The 17,794-nt window shown below is 40.2% G+C and overlaps 1 protein-coding gene across 2 annotated transcripts in view; it reads right to left on the bottom strand.

The window, feature by feature from the left end:
• Positions 1 to 11,352, bottom strand: part of fam168a (family with sequence similarity 168 member A) — a 151,667-nt gene extending 140,315 nt beyond the window's left edge. For both annotated transcript variants that reach the window (XM_059963950.1, XM_059963951.1), the window contains exon 1: positions 11,226 to 11,352. The gene's annotated coding sequence lies outside the window, so the exon portion shown is untranslated. The remainder of the gene's footprint in view (positions 1 to 11,225) is intronic.
• Positions 11,353 to 17,794: the final 6,442 nt, after the last annotated feature.

Raw genomic sequence — 17,794 nt, 5'->3', positions numbered from 1 at the left:
ATCCCCAACCGACAAGTATTCTGCCTTGGAAATATATTGTGGTTCCTTCATCAGCTGGAACTCCTCTACTTACAAAGCCCACATTAAATAAATAACAATAAAATAGTACCAATTACTTTAGTTAATTGCAGCTTTTTGAACAGCATTCCCACAACTTTTAATGCATGAAAGATCTATTTTTTTCAACATTCATTCTTCTTGGTAAATACTGCAAGGAAAAATTATGAATTATGTATTAGTACTCAAATGTCATCGTTATAAGCACAAATATGTTGGACATGCTCTGCGTGAAGCCTATATCAAAGGTCTATGGTTGTGCATTCTCTCACCTTACCTCGTGAGGCTGCATAACCTTTTAAAAATGGATGCAAAGAGATGAATCTGTAGTACACAAAGCTACATAAACAGACCGTTTGCTTGCTCACTGTCCCAGCATGAACCTCCCATTACTGCAGTGCAGGCGTATTTTCTATTTTCCAGACTTACGTCATTCCTCCAAATCTATTAACATCTCTTACCGATTCCACCTTCCATCTCCCCTTCTTCAATTCTCCCCCACCCCTACCCCCAGCTACATCACCCTGTTTCTAAATCTTTATCAAAGCCTGGTCCATTTTATTCTTTCACCTACCATAGTCTGTCTAGCTACAACCTTTTCATTTATAAAGAGTGACAACAGTGAAACATTGTCTGTTCTGTCAGTGTATAATGCCAATCAACTGAGTCAACTACACCATTTAAGGAGATCACAGATGAACAGCGTCCAAACTCTACTTAACCACCACTGTTAAACATCGCTCAATGCTAGTTTTTCCACTCCTCCCCCCTCCACATTCCTAAACAACCTAGATCAAGACATCCTTTTTTCATCTCCAGAGAAATGTTTCTCCATAAGCTTCATATTAACCATATAACCATATAACAATCACAGCACGGAAACAGGCCATCTTGGCCCTCCTAGTCCGTGCCGAACCCTTAATCTCACCTAGTCCCACCTACCCGCACTCAGCCCATAACCCTCCACTCCTTTCCTGTCCATATACCTATCCAATTTTACCTTAAATGACACAACTGAACTGGCCTCTACTACTTCTACAGGAAGCTCATTCCACACAGCTATCACTCTTTGAGTAAAGAAATACCCCCTCGTGTTTCCCTTAAACTTCTGCCCCCTAACTCTCAAATCATGTCCTCTCGTTTGAATCTCCCCTACTCTCAATGGAAACAGCCTGTTCACGTCAACTCTATCTATCCCTCTCAAAATTTTAAATACCTCGATCAAATCCCCCCTCAACCTTCTACGCTCCAATGAATAGAGACCTAACTTGTTCAACCTTTCTCTGTAACTTAATTGCTGAAACCCAGGTAACATCCTAGTAAATCGTCTCTGCACTCTCTCTAATTTATTGATATCTTTCCTATAATTCGGTGACCAGAACTGTACACAATATTCCAAATTTGGCCTTACCAATGCCTTGTACAACTTTAGCATTACATCCCGACTTCTGTACTCAATGCTTTGATTTATAAAGGCCAGCGTTCCAAAAGCCCTCTTCACCACCCTATCTACATGAGACTCCACTTTCAGGGAACTATGCACAGTTATTCCTAGATCTCTGTTCCTCTGCATTCCTCAATGCCCTACCATTTACTCTGTATGTTCTATTTGGATTATTCCTGCCAAAATGTAGAACCTCACACTTCTCAGCATTAAACTCCATCTGCCAAAGTTCAGCCCATTCTTCTAACCGGCATAAATCTCCCTGCAAGCTTTGAAAATCCACCTCATTATCCACAACACCTCCTACCTTAGTATCATCGGCATACTTACTAATCCAATTTACCACCTAATCATCCAGATCATTTAGGTATATTACAAACAACATTGGGCCCAAAACAGATCCCTGAGGCACCCCGCTAGTCACCGGCCTCTATCCCGATAAACAATTATCCACCACTCTCTGGCATCTCCCATCTAGCCACTGTTGAATCCATTTTATTACTCCAGCATTAATACCTAACGACTGAACCTTCTTAACTAACCTTCCATGTGGAACTTTGTCAAAGGCTTTGCTGAAGTCCATATAGACTACATTCACTGCCTTACCCTCGTCAACATTCCTCGTAACTTCTTCAAAAAATTCAATAAGGTTTGTCAAACATGACCTTCCACGCACAAATCCATGCTGGCTACTTCTAATCAGATCCCGTCTATCCAGACGTGGGATACCTTGTAATCTTTCATTCAAGTCATAGAGATGCAGAATGGAAATAGGTCCTCAATGGTCCACATAAACCATCAAGCAACCATTACTAATCCCATGTTAATCATATTTTTTTCTTACACACCCATGTTATCATCAACCAACCCCCTCCCACAACATCTCAGATTCTACCATTCACCTACACACCAGAGACAATTTACAGTGACCAATTAATCTGCCAACCAGCTCATCTTTGGAATGCGGGAGGAAACTGGAGCACCTGGAGGAAATCCACACAATCACAGAGAGAGAAACACAGCCATGGATGGTTATCAGAGGCCAGAGAGTTCAGAGGGATTGTCATTCTCCTGTATATGCATGCCACCTCTGGTGATCTCAGCAAAGGTTTCCACTTCGCTTAACAACCAGAGTTAAAAATTGGTTCATGAGTCCCCACACATTTATGGGCACTTGGACCAGCAATGATTAATTTCTCAGAAGGCTGAATGAAATATTCATCCTATGTTACTGGGCATACTCAGCTGTTCCTTGGGGTAGGCTGAGCCTTCTACCTTGAGGAACCCTACAGGCTACTAACAACACCCCAAACCATGGATTTATTTCAGACTACTTTATTAAAAACAAAATGTAATCTGGCAGGGTGAAAGTCAATGCTTATTTGTACTAATTTTCTATTTCAAATTTTAAAAGTCATTATGGAGAACATGACATTCTCAATCTCCCACCATCATGCTGCCACTAAAATCAAACTTATAAATCTGGATGTCTAGATTAGCGGTCATGCTAATAGAATACCCATGCTATTACATTCCCTATTCAGGCATGGTCAATTTATCAATTCTGGCTTTCTGATAAAGAGTTACACAGTTAAAACAGACTACAAAGAAATTTCTGACAGCTGTAAAATAACTTTTAAATTAAATTGAGCTATACCATCATTTTAATATCTCTTCAATAAATTTCACAAAACTGAATTGCACAACTAAGGTGCAGGAAAGTCTTATATCAACCACTCCAAGGACCTGTACAGTTTTCTTTCTGTACAACATGAATCATTTGATTAACAAGATCTTATAAAAAGGAACAGAAAAATTGAGAAATTGATCTATGTAATATGGAGAAATATGGATTCTGGTTATTTGGAACAAAGAGACTACTATATTTTGGCCCAATTAAGAAGCTGCCCCCAATTAGTCAAAATTATATGAAAATAATTAAGGTATATAAAAAAGACAAACTGAGTAACAAATTATTGTATTGAAAAGAGCAAAATTATAATATTACCAATAGCACTACTGTACCATAAAACTACGCATCGACAGAGGAATTCATCCAGTAGACATCAGCGCAGACACCTAATGCAGATAACGGGCTGTCTTCATACAATGCTATCAACAACTGCATCCTCCAAATCTTCATTTTCATTTTAACATTCAATATGATTGTTAATACCTTCAAATTATTTCTCGTTCCCAACTTGAAGTCCTCAAATTGTTCCATTTTCACTCCCAGCTGTTTCTGGTATCTCCAAGCCAGAATGCTTGAAACCACAGTGAGCAAAACAGTTCTGAATTTTCTTACTGTTTATTTCTCACCAACTATCAGACAAAAATCACTACTTTTTGAACAGAAACAATATGCAACTGATGTTATTTAAAATCTGCTCACTGTAAACATGCTGTAGCATCTAATGGACAGACATGTGCACACAACCGATGCTAGCTAGAACCTGTTGAGCAAGTCTACTGCTCCAATTAAGCAGCATGTCCTAAATAAACATAGGAAATCCCAACAACTTTCTCAATTAGTGTTTTTTTAAAATAAAGAGTTGTCCCAAATAAGCAGCTGCCCTGATTAACTAATGGTGCAATTAACCAGAATCCACTGTACATATAAATCGAAAAATATCCAACCACTACTTGATCTGGTGCACAAGGTAAACTCTTTACTAACAGTTACAACTCCATTGATCAGGCTACAGTTAGAATACTACATTCATTTCTGGTCTTCCAACACTAGGAAAATGAGCAAGAACGATTCTGGGACAGAGCATTTTGATAATGAGCAAAGACTGAATAGGCTAGCACGAGGAAATCTGCAGATGCTGGAAATTCAAGCAACACACACAAAATGCCGGTGGAACAAAGGTCAGGCAGCATCTATAGGGAGAAGTGCTGTCGACATTTTGGGCCGAGACCCTTCATCAGGACTCACTTCGTCAGGCTAGGTCTATTTAACTTACAGCAGAGGAGGCACAGATAAGATCAGTAGTGGGAAATGTTTCCTCCAAGAGGATCACAACCTTGTCATAGGGTTTGGAGGCTTGCATGTCTCTATGACCCAGAGAGACATGCTGGCTGGAGTCAGGCCCTTGTGCTTTGGCCCTTGGGTCACCCATGCCAAACAGGTCAAAGGCAAGAGGCCAGACTAAGAGTGGTCCACCAGTCTTCCAAGTTTGGGAATTCAGTTCAGGGCTAACATCCCTGACTGGTCAAAAAAACAGTTACAGAAACAGCAATGAAGAATCCTTCTATAATTGTGTGCAATGGTATTCTTAAGTCTCCACCCGGGACAAGCATTGCTGACAGTAGTGAAAATTGAGAGGAAGCTGCTGGCACGGTGAAGGAAGCTTTGAACACCGCCAAGATCAAAACCAAACTTGGCTTTTGAAATGTACAAATCATGTACAACACTGGCAAGCTAGCACAAATAACTGCAGAAATGTGTCATGACAACCCACATATATTGAATATCAGTGAAAGCAGATGGACAGGGTCTGGCACACTCAAGGCAACAACTGGTGAAATAGTTCTATACTCAGAAAGGGAAGATGGTCAGCATTATGGTGTAGACAGTGTCTACACCAAGGTGAAACTGTACCAGAGGTGTGTTTTGCCCACACACTTGTACAGGACGAAATGCTCTCGCATGACAGAGAGCAACCTTGCTAAGCTGTCATCATTCCACACCATGAGCCTCTGGAAAATTCTCCATATTTTCTGGCCAAAGATCTCCAACCATGCCCTATACCCCTTCAGTGACATCAATCGAACATGGCCACAATCATGAGAAAACACTGGAGATAGATTGGGCACGTGATGAGAAGAGAGGCCAACTCCATCAACAAGACAGTATTTCACTGGATCCTTGAACAGCACAGGAAACGTAGATGTCCTAAGACAACTTAGCACCATACCATGAAGACAGAAATGAGGACCATGAATGCCACCTGGCACACAATAGAGAAGTTGGCCAAGAAAAGACAAATGGAGAGCCTTCGTTGCTCCCCTAAATTTCACTGGCATTACAGGAGTAAGGGAAATGTTTGCCCATAACAGAGTGTATAAACCATAGATTTAGAGGGGATCTAATGATAATTTTTTTTAAATCCAGAGGCAATTAGAAACTAGAACACACTGAGGATGTTGTTCTTTTGGAATACATGTTAAGACTTTGGCATCTTAATGAAAGAAAGGTGAGAAATAACTGCCACGAAAGTGATCCAATTTACGTGGATTCTCAGCTGTACTGAAGAACAGGAAAGGGCATTAAGTATTCCTTCAGAACACATCCTATTTTTAATACTAATTTAGGATTACAATGGAACCAAGTATACTTGGGAGTAAACATTCATAGTAGGACTCCAAAAAGAATCTAATTCTTTACTGCATTCAGATTTAACTACAAACAGCATTGAGCAGATGATATTTTTACTCTGGCTTTACCAATAGTTATATAACCAAAGAAAATTACTTTATCTTCAGACTAAAATGTCTGCAGGCCCAAGTCCTCTGGAGACCTGTATGGATGGAAGAGAGGAATGGAGATTGTTTTGCTGATGTGATTTTGTTGTGTTCTGTGTTGGTCTGCTGTGCATTGTGGACGTGCCATGTTGGTGCAGAAACGTGTGGCAACACTTGTAGGCTGCCCCCAATACATCCTCAGCTGTTTGCTGTTAATGCAAATCATGTTTTTATTGTACCCGCAATAAATAAACTTGAATCTTGAAATGAAGATTAGAAAACTTATTCACAACCATCTTAAAAAAGCTACAGTTTCAGTCAGAAATACACCCAAATACAGTCTAAAAATCTGTTTAATCTTTTGAAATCATTCATTACTGAAGTAATTTTGACTCTCTCCTATAAATATCTGAAGTAGTTTCTACTGCATGGCCTTCACAATATTACTCTCTGTGAACTTTCTACTTAAAGGTATTCAAGATATTTTACATCTCTTATTTTTGTTTGGTTACACCTCTATTAGTCTCAACCCATTAGCATTGCACTCCAGTTCCTTCTATAGAGAATTTGAAACACATTTTCTCCATTGAATACCTTAACATAACTTTGGGATATGCAGTCCAAGAGATTGTTACACAAAGTTATGCAGTGAATCACAAACACTGGCCAAATACTACATTACAAACCAAACTGCGAACTCAATTTTTTAAACAGCCAACTCTATCTGTAAATTATGGCAACAATAATTGTTGTATTGTGTTCAATTTACTGATCTCACACATGGACAAGTACAGCCACAGACTGTTGTACACTCCATTGAAACAAAGCATAGTGTCAATTCCACTTGAGACTTTGGCACAGACACCCAAGTGTATGAGAGATCACCCAAGATTAACCTGATACAGCAAAGGAAACAAGTGATCCAAACAGGAAAAGGAATCCCATAAGTCACATCTGTTTCCAAAGCGGATGTAAAATGTCCTGTGGCACTATTTTGAAGAACAGCAAGTTATCCCTACCTCCTTTGGCAAACATTACTCTTCTCCTGTCAGTTCATTACGAGTCCAAATCAAATCTCATGCTTTTCTATCTGAATAGAAGACAATCTTCCGAGCTTGTTGTTTTAGTCATATTTTTATCCTGAAGGCTCAACATCCTTGACCCATGCTCAAGACAGTAAAATGATGAATTGGTAAATGGACTCGTAACCTCACAATCTACCTTGTTATGGTCTTACATCTTGTCTTCCACCTTCAAAGCACTTTATTTGGCATTCTGTTGGTCTTTTACCTTGTAATACCCATGTACTTATAATGATGTGATCCATGTGATCAGTATGCAAGACAAGCTTTTCATGTGTATTTTGGTGCATATGACGATAAGAAACCAATTCCAATTCTATCTTCTATGGATGTTTATATTTTGGGGCTTAAAGAAATCAAAGAATAAGCAAAAGACCTATTAAATGCCAATTCTTCAAGTCTATTCTGCAACATCCCAAAAACACAAGCTTTTACATTGTGTTTAAAGAAGTGATTTCCTATTTTTAATGTTTGTTACAGTTGGTCCTAACGAGTTTTTTTGGTTATTTACATCTTGTTTAAATAGTGGTTATACAACGATGGGCCAACAGTGTAAGAACAACACACACTATTTAGTTAGGCCTGCTGGGGTTTTTTCTTTTAATTTTGCATACATAATTTCAATCACTGAGGTCATACTATTCCAAGTCTTAAAAATCAAATTTATTCCACATAGGCAGCGTGCACATCTTTCATTTAGTGAAGTTGGAGATACAGAGCAAATAGACCATCTGACAAATCAGCAGTTAGCCAAGTTGGTGCCTGAAATATCTGGCTACCATGCAGCAATGGTTTCTGTACTTAGAGCTGAGCCTCAGTAAACACACTGCCTGCTCCACAATCACTGACAGCGGCAAGTGAAGCCACACCAAATGTTCTTCAGCAAGACTTGTGTCACTCTCAAATAATGTATGTTGTAAATCACCTGCACTGGCAGTTGTCCACTGCAAAGTGGCCAGCAAAACCTGTTGATGGCCAGAGAACAATCCCCAGTGCTGCTCACCGCACTCCCCAAACACAAACAAGATGTGCACTGACACAGTGCAAGAAAACAGTGGCCATCACCTAACATTGATACATTTTGCCACAAAACATTTAGGCCAAGGGCTCTGATGATGTATGACAGATATTATGATTTTTTATTATTGATTACTGTTGCTATATTTTGGATCAATGCTTGTAAACCCCTTCATGTTATATAAATGTTGATAAGTTTGTCTAGACTGTCCCTATTTCAGTCACTGACAATTTGAATTGGTAAAATATGCCTAAAAACAATGTTACCTGTAGAAGTTAAATCAAAATAGAACCATACTGCTTATACTATGCACTTTTCGATAGCACAGAATGAAGCAAACCTATCTTAAAGCAACTGGTTTGATCTACATTTCTTAAAGCCTTTACATGTACAGACTAAATGAGAATTGCAATCAAACTTCAAACATTTAAATATGGATACAGTTACAGCAAGGCACAGAAAATTTCAAGTAAGATGCCCGGTTTCAAAACAATCATTCACAATTCAGCAAATTCTTCAACTTCAAAGGAGATTCCATCCATATCAAAAAAAAAGAGGCATCTCATTCTTGAAAAATCTCAAACATTACTATTGTGTTTATCTATCTCTCCCTATATATATATATATATATATATATATATATATATATATATATATATATATATATATATATATATATATATATATATATAGAGAGAGAGAGAGAGAGATATGAATATATATGTATCCGTGCCAAAAGCTACAACATCTAGTTTAGCTGGAGTGTATTGTCTTAAATTATTTCTATTTGTAACTATTGCCTTTCTTACCAATGTTCAAAACTCCGATTTCCAACCAGCTATTGTTTCTGATAACCAACTTCTTTGAGACCAAATTCAAAATATTTAATCCAAAAAACATTACATGAATATTCAAAATTAAAAATAGTATTAAACCTTCACCACACTCAAAGTAACAGAATGGACAGTTGAAGAGCTATCTTCAACTATTATTACAACTAGAGCAATTATGGCCTAGAACTAGGAAGCTGAATTAACAGACATTGTTGCTGTCATGGGTACAATGGGCCAAATGGCTCTACCAGGAATTTAAATGATTCTACGCATTGAAGGTAGACATGACAAAACTGCACCTGCTGTTCACCTAACTCCCAAGCATGAAATACTTAAGTGAAATTAAATTTATCTCTGAAATGCTAAATAGCATTTAGATCAATTATAGATTAATACAGGTACCAACTGCACAAATTCAGGATGCAAGGAAGAAATTCTAATAGGTAGTAACGTTCACAGGATCTGAAATATTTTACATTGAACAGCTCACATTGCCAGTCATGGATGTAGAACAAGCAAGTAAGTTCTGCACGAATACACACAACCCATTACAGAGGAAGACGAGACATTCAAACATCTTAAAAACTGACAACCACTGAACAGCCAATCTACATTTTGTATTGTAATTTCCGTACACTAGTAAATACATATATTATTGGACAGTTGGCAGAATCAAAGTAACTGAATATTAGTGTCGTTTATTTTAGAAAGGGGAGGTGAACAGGACAGATTAAAAAAGATTAACAACATTGGAAAAAAATATAGCCTCAGTTATGTTCAATGAAATATTGCTTCGGCATTCAACCTAAAATATAAGTCAGCACATTCAATAAAATCGTGGCGTTGAAACAAAATCAGAAAAACTGCCTGATGAATGTGCCAAGGTCGACAGCAAGGTATATAGTGTTGTGCATCCGAGTGTTGGTACATCATCCTAGGAAATAAACTCCTCTGGTAAACATTTTTGAATCAAAATGTTCAGTATAGTTTACACTAGGCATAAATGTTATTTCGATGTATATCCGCACGTATATACACAAAACGGATTGACGTGTTTGAATTAACGCAGTTGCATCAGAGAAAATGAAAAGAAAAAAACTGGAAGAATTTTTTGGCCGAGACAGTCGAAACTGCAATGTATACCGTCCCTAGAGTTCCGTAAGGCCTTTCCCGTTGTTCAAGATGGACCAAATTAGTGGAAAACTATTAAAACATTTATGCTTTGGTCATTTGGTTCAACTGACATAGTTCTTAAAAACTAATAGCTTTTAATGCCGTTCAGGTTCTTAAAACCAGCAGCCATAACCCGTCCATTTTAAGTACTCGTATCATGCTCCTAAACAGCAGAAACAGGAATTGGCATTGCTTCAAAATGCAATCCACATTTTAACATTCATATATTTTTAAACATATACGCTATATATTTTGAAAAATTTGTTATTCGGCTGCATTCAGGTAATAGCAAAAGACCTATCTTAGTACAACATCAGCAGGGTCCTTTTCCGCGTTTGCGGGGGGGTGGAGAGAGACATGGTACTGAGATTGTTCACTAACTGAAAATATATTGTCGCCATCACAAAGACACTTCTAACAACTGAACGAATGCATTACACACGGAACCGCCTATATTAACTGTGCTTCAGGTGCAGCCCAACGCATTGAAACACCGTCTCAATGTCTATTTTAAAATAAACATGACAAAAAATGTACCCAGATTGCAGCAAGGCAAGAGAAAAAAAAGAGTGGGAATGGGAGCGTAGAAATGGGACCAAGGGGAAAAAAATCAAAATACTTGCTCTTGTTGGGTTTAGCGTAAGGAGGACATAATGAACAAAATCAAAGTTAAATAGGGGCATGCAGTTTGATGCATTCTCCTTCAAGCTTTGCGGCTGTTTCCGCGCCTCGCTGCATTCCTAGGGTTGTGAGAAAGAGTCTCTGGGGCTGATAAGCAGTGGACAAGGGGGCTCCTGCGCCAGCAACGTCCATTTTAGTTCACTATTTTTCTTCCCACCGTCCCTTCACGGGGAGCCCGGCATCCCAAAACAAACGGACCCGTGCGATCATTACCCCGCACGGAGACTTCGACGACCAAGTTGGGGTGGGAGGGAAGATTGAATCCCGCCGCAGCCAGCCCTGCCCCCCTGCAAAACTCAGTCAGCAGGCACAACAAACCGTCCATTTTAAAGCAACAACAAAAAAAACTCCCTTTTTTTTAATTGTTCCTCTTCCTTTCCCTCACTTGCAAAGGCGCAAAACGAGGAGAAGAACAGCAGGGCGCCTGTCGGTTCCAGAGCTGCAGTTTAGAAGAAAGATCAGGCGCTTACCAGCAAGAAGCGAAGCGAGCACCTCCCTCCCTGCCTGTTTATGGGATTTTTTTCTCTCTCGCTCCGCACAGCTCGGTCTCCTTCTCAACCCAGAGGGAGGGAAACGACCGAACGCCACATCCGGCACCGCCTCTGCCTGCCGCGTCATGACGTGCCGAAGGTAACCGGCTCCCCCTTCCCTCCCCAGCTGTCAATCATCCATGCTGTCCTACCACGAAGCAGCTTCCCGCTCTCCCCGCGTGAGTCCCTCGCGCCTCGCGGCCGATCTCCCTCCTGGCTCTCATCCCGCCAAGTTCCTCCCTCGGGGTTCCGAACACCCCTTCCAGGTGAGGAGACACTTGGGCTGCGCGAGTCGGCCGCTTGCCCCTGCGGGCGTGCTAGGTGCTACGCCCTCTCCCCTCACCGTCAGTCAGGACCCCGAACAGGTGAGGTGACACTTCACCTGTATGCCATTCGGGGTCACCTATTGTATTCGGTGCTCCTCCACGTTGCTGAGGTTCGATGCAGACTGGGGGACCTGGTTTGTTGAGCACCTTTGTTCGGTCTGTCACGAAAGGGAGGATCTCCATCTGGGTAGCCTCCAATCTGATAGCATAAACATTGATTTCTCTCATTTCCAGTCATTTCTTCGCCCCCCCACACACACACATACAGATACCTGCTCTTTCTATTCCCACTCTGGTTACTTTCTCACCTGTGCATTACCTCTCACGCCCCACCTTTCTCTCATGATCCACTTCCCTATTAGATCCCTTCTTCAGTCCTTTATCTCTTCCACCAAGCTTCTTCCTTCAGCCCATTTTCCCCCTCACCTGGTCTCACTTATCTCATGCCAGCTTGTGCTCCCTCCCTCCCCTCACCTTCTTAATCTGGCTTCTGCACCCTTTCCAATCCTGATAAAGGGTCTCAGCCCAAAACATTGACTCCTTATTCCCCTCCATGCCTGACATGCTGAGTGCCTCCAGCATTTTGTGTTTGTTATGCTGAAACCGAACGGGGTTCCAATCTGTTGTCCCAAGTTTCTGGCCATTCGGTTCTTTCTGGCCCATCATCCATTCTATCCCTAGTTCTTCCCTACCCTCTCAAAGAGTTATTGCAACTGGAGACACGTGTTAAAATCTGGAGCACGGACAATCCACTGGAAGAACTCAGCTGGATGAGCAGTATCTGTGGCGGGAAAGGAATTGTCATTAAAACCCTGCATCAGGTCTATTGCTCAGTCCCAGAACACAAGAAATTGCAAGGGGCCATAACACACAGTTCACTCTAGCAGGAAAACCTCCATTGAATCCCACTGCTTTGGGAAAGCAGGCAACTTAATAAAAACATCTTTCCCACCCTGGTCATTTCTTCTCCCCCTTCCATCCAGCAGAATATATAAAAGCTTGAGAACACATACCACCAGACTTAAGGACAGCTGCTGTACCTGTTATAGGGACATCCAGTATAAAAAGGTAAAAATGACCTACTATAAGAAACTTAAACAGGCCTATGGTACAATAGAAATGAACTCTTAATCTCTTGATATACCTCCTCATGGCTTATGTGAACAGTGCCTTCTCTGTAAAATATTATTTCACGTAGCAGTTGATTTCAGAGACTAATTGTACAATATATGATTTTACTTGAAGTAGATTACATTCTAGTTGAAGCCACAGACATCACTAAATTAACCATGCACTTAACAAGCCTGGATTTTCTCTGGTATGAGGTGCATTCCAGAAGACTGAAGAATTAGGAGTGGACCATCCGGCCCTTCAGACCTACTGTGCCATTTATCAAGATCACAGAGTTCCTCTGACTCAGCACCATTGCCCTGTATTTTTGATTCCCTTGCTATCCAGAAAACATTCAGACTATTTCAAATGAGCTCAGTGCCTCCACAGCCATCCAAGGTAACCAATGGTGTTCAGAAGGGATCTGTTCTGAGACCCCCTTCCTGCTCTTTGTGATGCTTATTAATGACTCAGATAAGAAAATGGAAGGATGAGCTAGTAAGTTTACTGATGACACAAAGGTTGATGGTGCAGTGAATACTACAGAAGGTTGTCATGGATTACAACGGGACATTAACGGAATGCAGAAATGGGCTGAGAAGTGGCAATCCAGATTTCAATCCAGAAATGTGTGAAGTGATACATTTTGGAAAGTTGAACTTGAAGGCAAAGTACGGGGTCAATAGCAGGATTCTTAGTAGTGCACAGAGGTCCATTTTATAGATCCCTCAAAATTGCAGTGAAAGTTGATATGGTGGTTAAGAAGGTGTATGATGTGTTGGCCTTCATTAGTCGGGAGACTGAGTTCAAGAGTCATGGGGTAATGTTGTGGGTCCGTTAAACTCTTGGTTAGATCACACTTGGAGTACTGTATTCAGTTCTGGTCACCTCATTATAGGAAGGATGTGGAAGCTTTAGAGAGGGTGTAAAGGAGATTTACCAGGATGCTGTCTGGATTAGAGAACATGTCTTTTGAGGAAAGGTTGAGCAAACTAGAGTGGAAAGTCAGCAGTCTTTTCCTGGGACAGAAGAGGCTATTACAGGAAGGCATAATTTTAAGAGGATTGGAGGATAGTATGGTGGGGGATGTCAGAGATAGGTTTTTTTTTTACACAGAATTTGTAAGTTTGTGGAATGTGCTGCCCCAGGGATAGTGGTAGAAGCAGATACATTAGAGGCATTTAAGAGACTCTTAGATAAGTACATGGATGAAAGAAAAATGGGCTGAATGGCTTGTATTGTGCTGCAGTGTTCTATGTTCTATTCACCTGACATCTCATACAATCAACTTCTTTCCTTATTCTGAGTGTGATCTCTCATTCTAAGTTCCTCAGCCAGAGGAAACATCTTTCCTTGCCGCTGTCCTGTAAAAATTTTGTAAGCTTCTATAAGATTGCTTTTCATTTCTCTAAACTCTGGAGAATGGCCAAAGTTGGAACCAATCTAGTAAACCTTTACTGAATGTAAAGCCACATTCGGAGTATTACTTTGCTCACCCTCTTTATTATAGGAAATATGTTACGAAACTAGAAAGAGTGCAGAAAAGATTTACCAAGACGTTTCCTGAACTTAGGGGCCTCAATTATAAGGAGATGTTTCCTAGACTAGGATTTTATCCCCTGGAAGGCAGGAGATTGAAGGGCAACCTGACAGAGGGGCATAGACAGAGAGAAACAGATCTTTCTTGAGAAGGGTTGCTAAAAACAAGAGGGCATACATTTAAGATCAGAGGTGAAAGATTTAAAAGGGACATCAGGGGCAGCATCTTCACACAAAGTGTGTATTTGGAGTGTGCTGTCAAAAATGATGGTTGACGAAAGCACATTAGCAACACTTCAAAGCCATTTAGATAAGTACATGGATAAAAGAGTTTGAGAGCAATTGCAGGCAGAGAGGAACAAGTCACTGGGCAACACAGTCGACATGGTCAAGGTGGGCCAAAGAGACTAGTTCCATGTTGTATGACTCCATGACTCAATAACTTCATTTCTGGCAATTATATTATTTTTGAGATGAGGATGCCAAAACTATATTCCAGGAGTAATAAGCAAAGCTTCCATGATAAAAATTCTCCCACAAGACTTATCTGCTCCCAAGATGAAAGCTAACATAACATTTGACTCTCTGACTGTTGCATTTGTTGTTATGAACTTCAACATTTCACAGTTTGTCACCAGATTTAAAAATATTCTTCTTTTCTGATTATCAGGTTCAGTTTTATGAGTACTTAGTTCCTCCATTTCTCATTTTGAAACAAAGATTGAACTAAATTCTGAGAGAGTATGGGGAGTAAAGAACAGATGAGACAGGCCACAGTGTAAGCTTAAGAAGATTCTATCAAAGAAGAGGCTGAGTGAGGAAAATACTGTAGGCATCTTGGTGAGGAAACACTTAATGGTAATTCCTTTGGCAGTATAGCACAGGAATAGCTCTCCAGCCCACTACGTCTGTGTCCACCATGTATTGTAAACTAATCTCATCTGCCAAGAACACATGCTAAGAAGAAGATAATCTGCTAGAAGAGTGGGAAGATGAACTAAGGTGTGATTTGGTGGTAATTACCACAACTCCAAGCTGATCTTGTGGACAGAGCAAGTGGTGGAAAAATATACTCAGCTCCAGAAGGTCATTTAGGGAAAGTTGTCAGCATTCTTCTGCCAGGTTTCAATTAAGTCATTATTTTGATGCAATTTATCTGCAATAAGGTTAAATATTCCTCAGGCCTAATTTGCAAGTAAGCAGACATTCTGGAGAGAGATCAAGAGAACCATAGAACATTACAGCACAGAAACAGGCCTTTTGGCCCTTGGCTGTGCTGAACCATTTTTCTGCCTAGTCCCACTGACCCGCACCCGGCCCATATCCCTCCATACACCTCTCATCCAGGTTGGTGATAGTTGATCAGCTGGCAGCAGTGGGAAATTGACCATTTTCCCTACCTCCAACCCTGCTAGTAAAGGAAAATAAGGTATAAAAAAATTATCAGCTGGGATTCAGTGACACAGATGGTTACCGAAAGGGTGGAACTGAATTAGATAACTTACTTGGTCACTTTGGCTACCAATGTAGGCAGAATAACAAAGGAAAATCCTTGAATCATGATGAAGTCAGATGATTAATTTTGTAAGTTCTCCCACCATTGTGTGTGCATGTGATTTTGTGGCCATACACTAGAGTTCACACTTAAAACGGGCAAGTGATTTGTTTTTTTTATATCTTAAAGTATGCTAATAAAATGGAAATGAACATGTGCATGATTTTTTTTAGGAATGCAATATATAATCACTTTGCATTTATTAATCAAGAATTAGACTGAAGTACAGTACACCTTGATGTGAAAAATGACTAGCTGCATTTTAATTGTAATATCTATGAAAATAGATTTTAAATTTTGGGATTGTGCGTGCTGAACTTTACAGCAATAGTTTATTTTTTTCTTCTTCCAGATATTGTGCCCATTTATCATTGTCACAGTCAATGTGGAAAGATACTTTTTATTTTGATCTATTTATGTGGAAAATGACAAGATGGATATTTATGTAACCAAGTAAATATTTTTCAGCAGAGCCATCTCTACAGAAGAACACAATGTCTGAGAGAAAACTGAATTTTCTGGCTCCATTTCAACAGAAGTTTGAGAAACAATTCTGTTGTGTGAGGAGATGCATATTTAGAATTGTAATAAGAGTAGTGGTTTTTTAAATTTGTTATAGCCAGGGACAATAAAGTGGATAAACTCACATGACCTGTTAAATGCTCCTAATGCTTGCGCCTCAAATAGTCTCAAACAACCAAGACCAGGTCTTGGCCTTCACAAGTGGCTAAGCTACTAAGCCCAGCAGAACTGTTTTTACTGACAGGAGAAAGCGGGTTACTGGTACAGTACCTTAAAACCAGTCACTTTGGGCAGATGGGGCTTGTCAGCCTGGGTTGGTAGCTCATCTAGGAGAAGGAAATTTCTGATCTCAAACCTCTGCTGCCTTGTAGCTATACCCATGCATGGGGAAGGCTTCAGGAGTAAATCCTGTGGGATAAGTCCAGACCTGAAGTCCCTAAGGCAGTCCTACATTAAGTTCAACACAGACTGATAGTTCATACGATGCTGCTGGTGCCAAACTGTATCAGTGTCTGCTGTTCCTTTGGGTTCATCAGCTGTGTGGAGATGGGGGAGCTTGCCACATGGACAACAGCTTGCTCTCCATATTCTACTGCCCTGGCTTGAGATCCTAGAGAGCTAGGACACAACATTCATGGTCAACACTAACCTAAGGAGGGCTATTATTAATAAGAATAGGATGTACGCCATGATGGGTGGACCATAAGCTATAATGAGGAACCAAGGGATATTGGTTCATAAGTCCAGAGATCCTAAAAGGTGACTGCACAGGTAGATAAAGGTCTTCCCAGTTTACAAACCCCCTAACCTATGTACAGCTTGTCCATATATGAACAAGCTATTTGGAGATCTGCAGGATGGATTTGCTAGTTGCTGCAGGGCTGCAGGCAATTTCTGCCACGTGAGAACTTAATTCACAGCTACGTTTCTGACCTGCACTGTACGGTCTATGTAAAGTTCACAGGAATGGAACCCTGCTGTAACTTAGAGAGGACCTGTGAAGAGATGAAGAAAGCACATAGGATGTTTGCTTTTATTAGCCATAGTATAGTCTATCAGAACATGGAGATCATGGTATAATTTTATAAAACTTTACTCTTGTCACAAGTAGAGTATTTTAGATAATTCTGGTTGCCATTCTGTAGGAGGGTGTAGGATTTTGTCTGGAATGGAAATTTCAGTTATAAAGAATGACTGGATAGGCTTGGTTTGTTTTCTTTGCAGTGAAGGAGGCTGAAGGAAAATATGAATGTACATAACATTATAATAGACAAAGATGGTACAAAACCTTTCCCCATGATGGTGGCATCTATAACCAGTGTATAGAGAAGATTGAGATGTTTAGAGACGATTGGATGAAGATTTTTTTCCACCGACAAGGTGAGTAGAATCTGGAATGCACTGCCTGAGTAAAAATCATCACTTTTTTCTAGAAAGGTTTCATCAGCATACGTAAT

Source organism: Hypanus sabinus, chromosome 3 (assembly GCF_030144855.1).
Source record: "Hypanus sabinus isolate sHypSab1 chromosome 3, sHypSab1.hap1, whole genome shotgun sequence".
Taxonomy (NCBI): Eukaryota; Metazoa; Chordata; class Chondrichthyes; order Myliobatiformes; family Dasyatidae; genus Hypanus; species Hypanus sabinus.
This window is presented reverse-complemented; position numbering and strand designations above follow the sequence as displayed.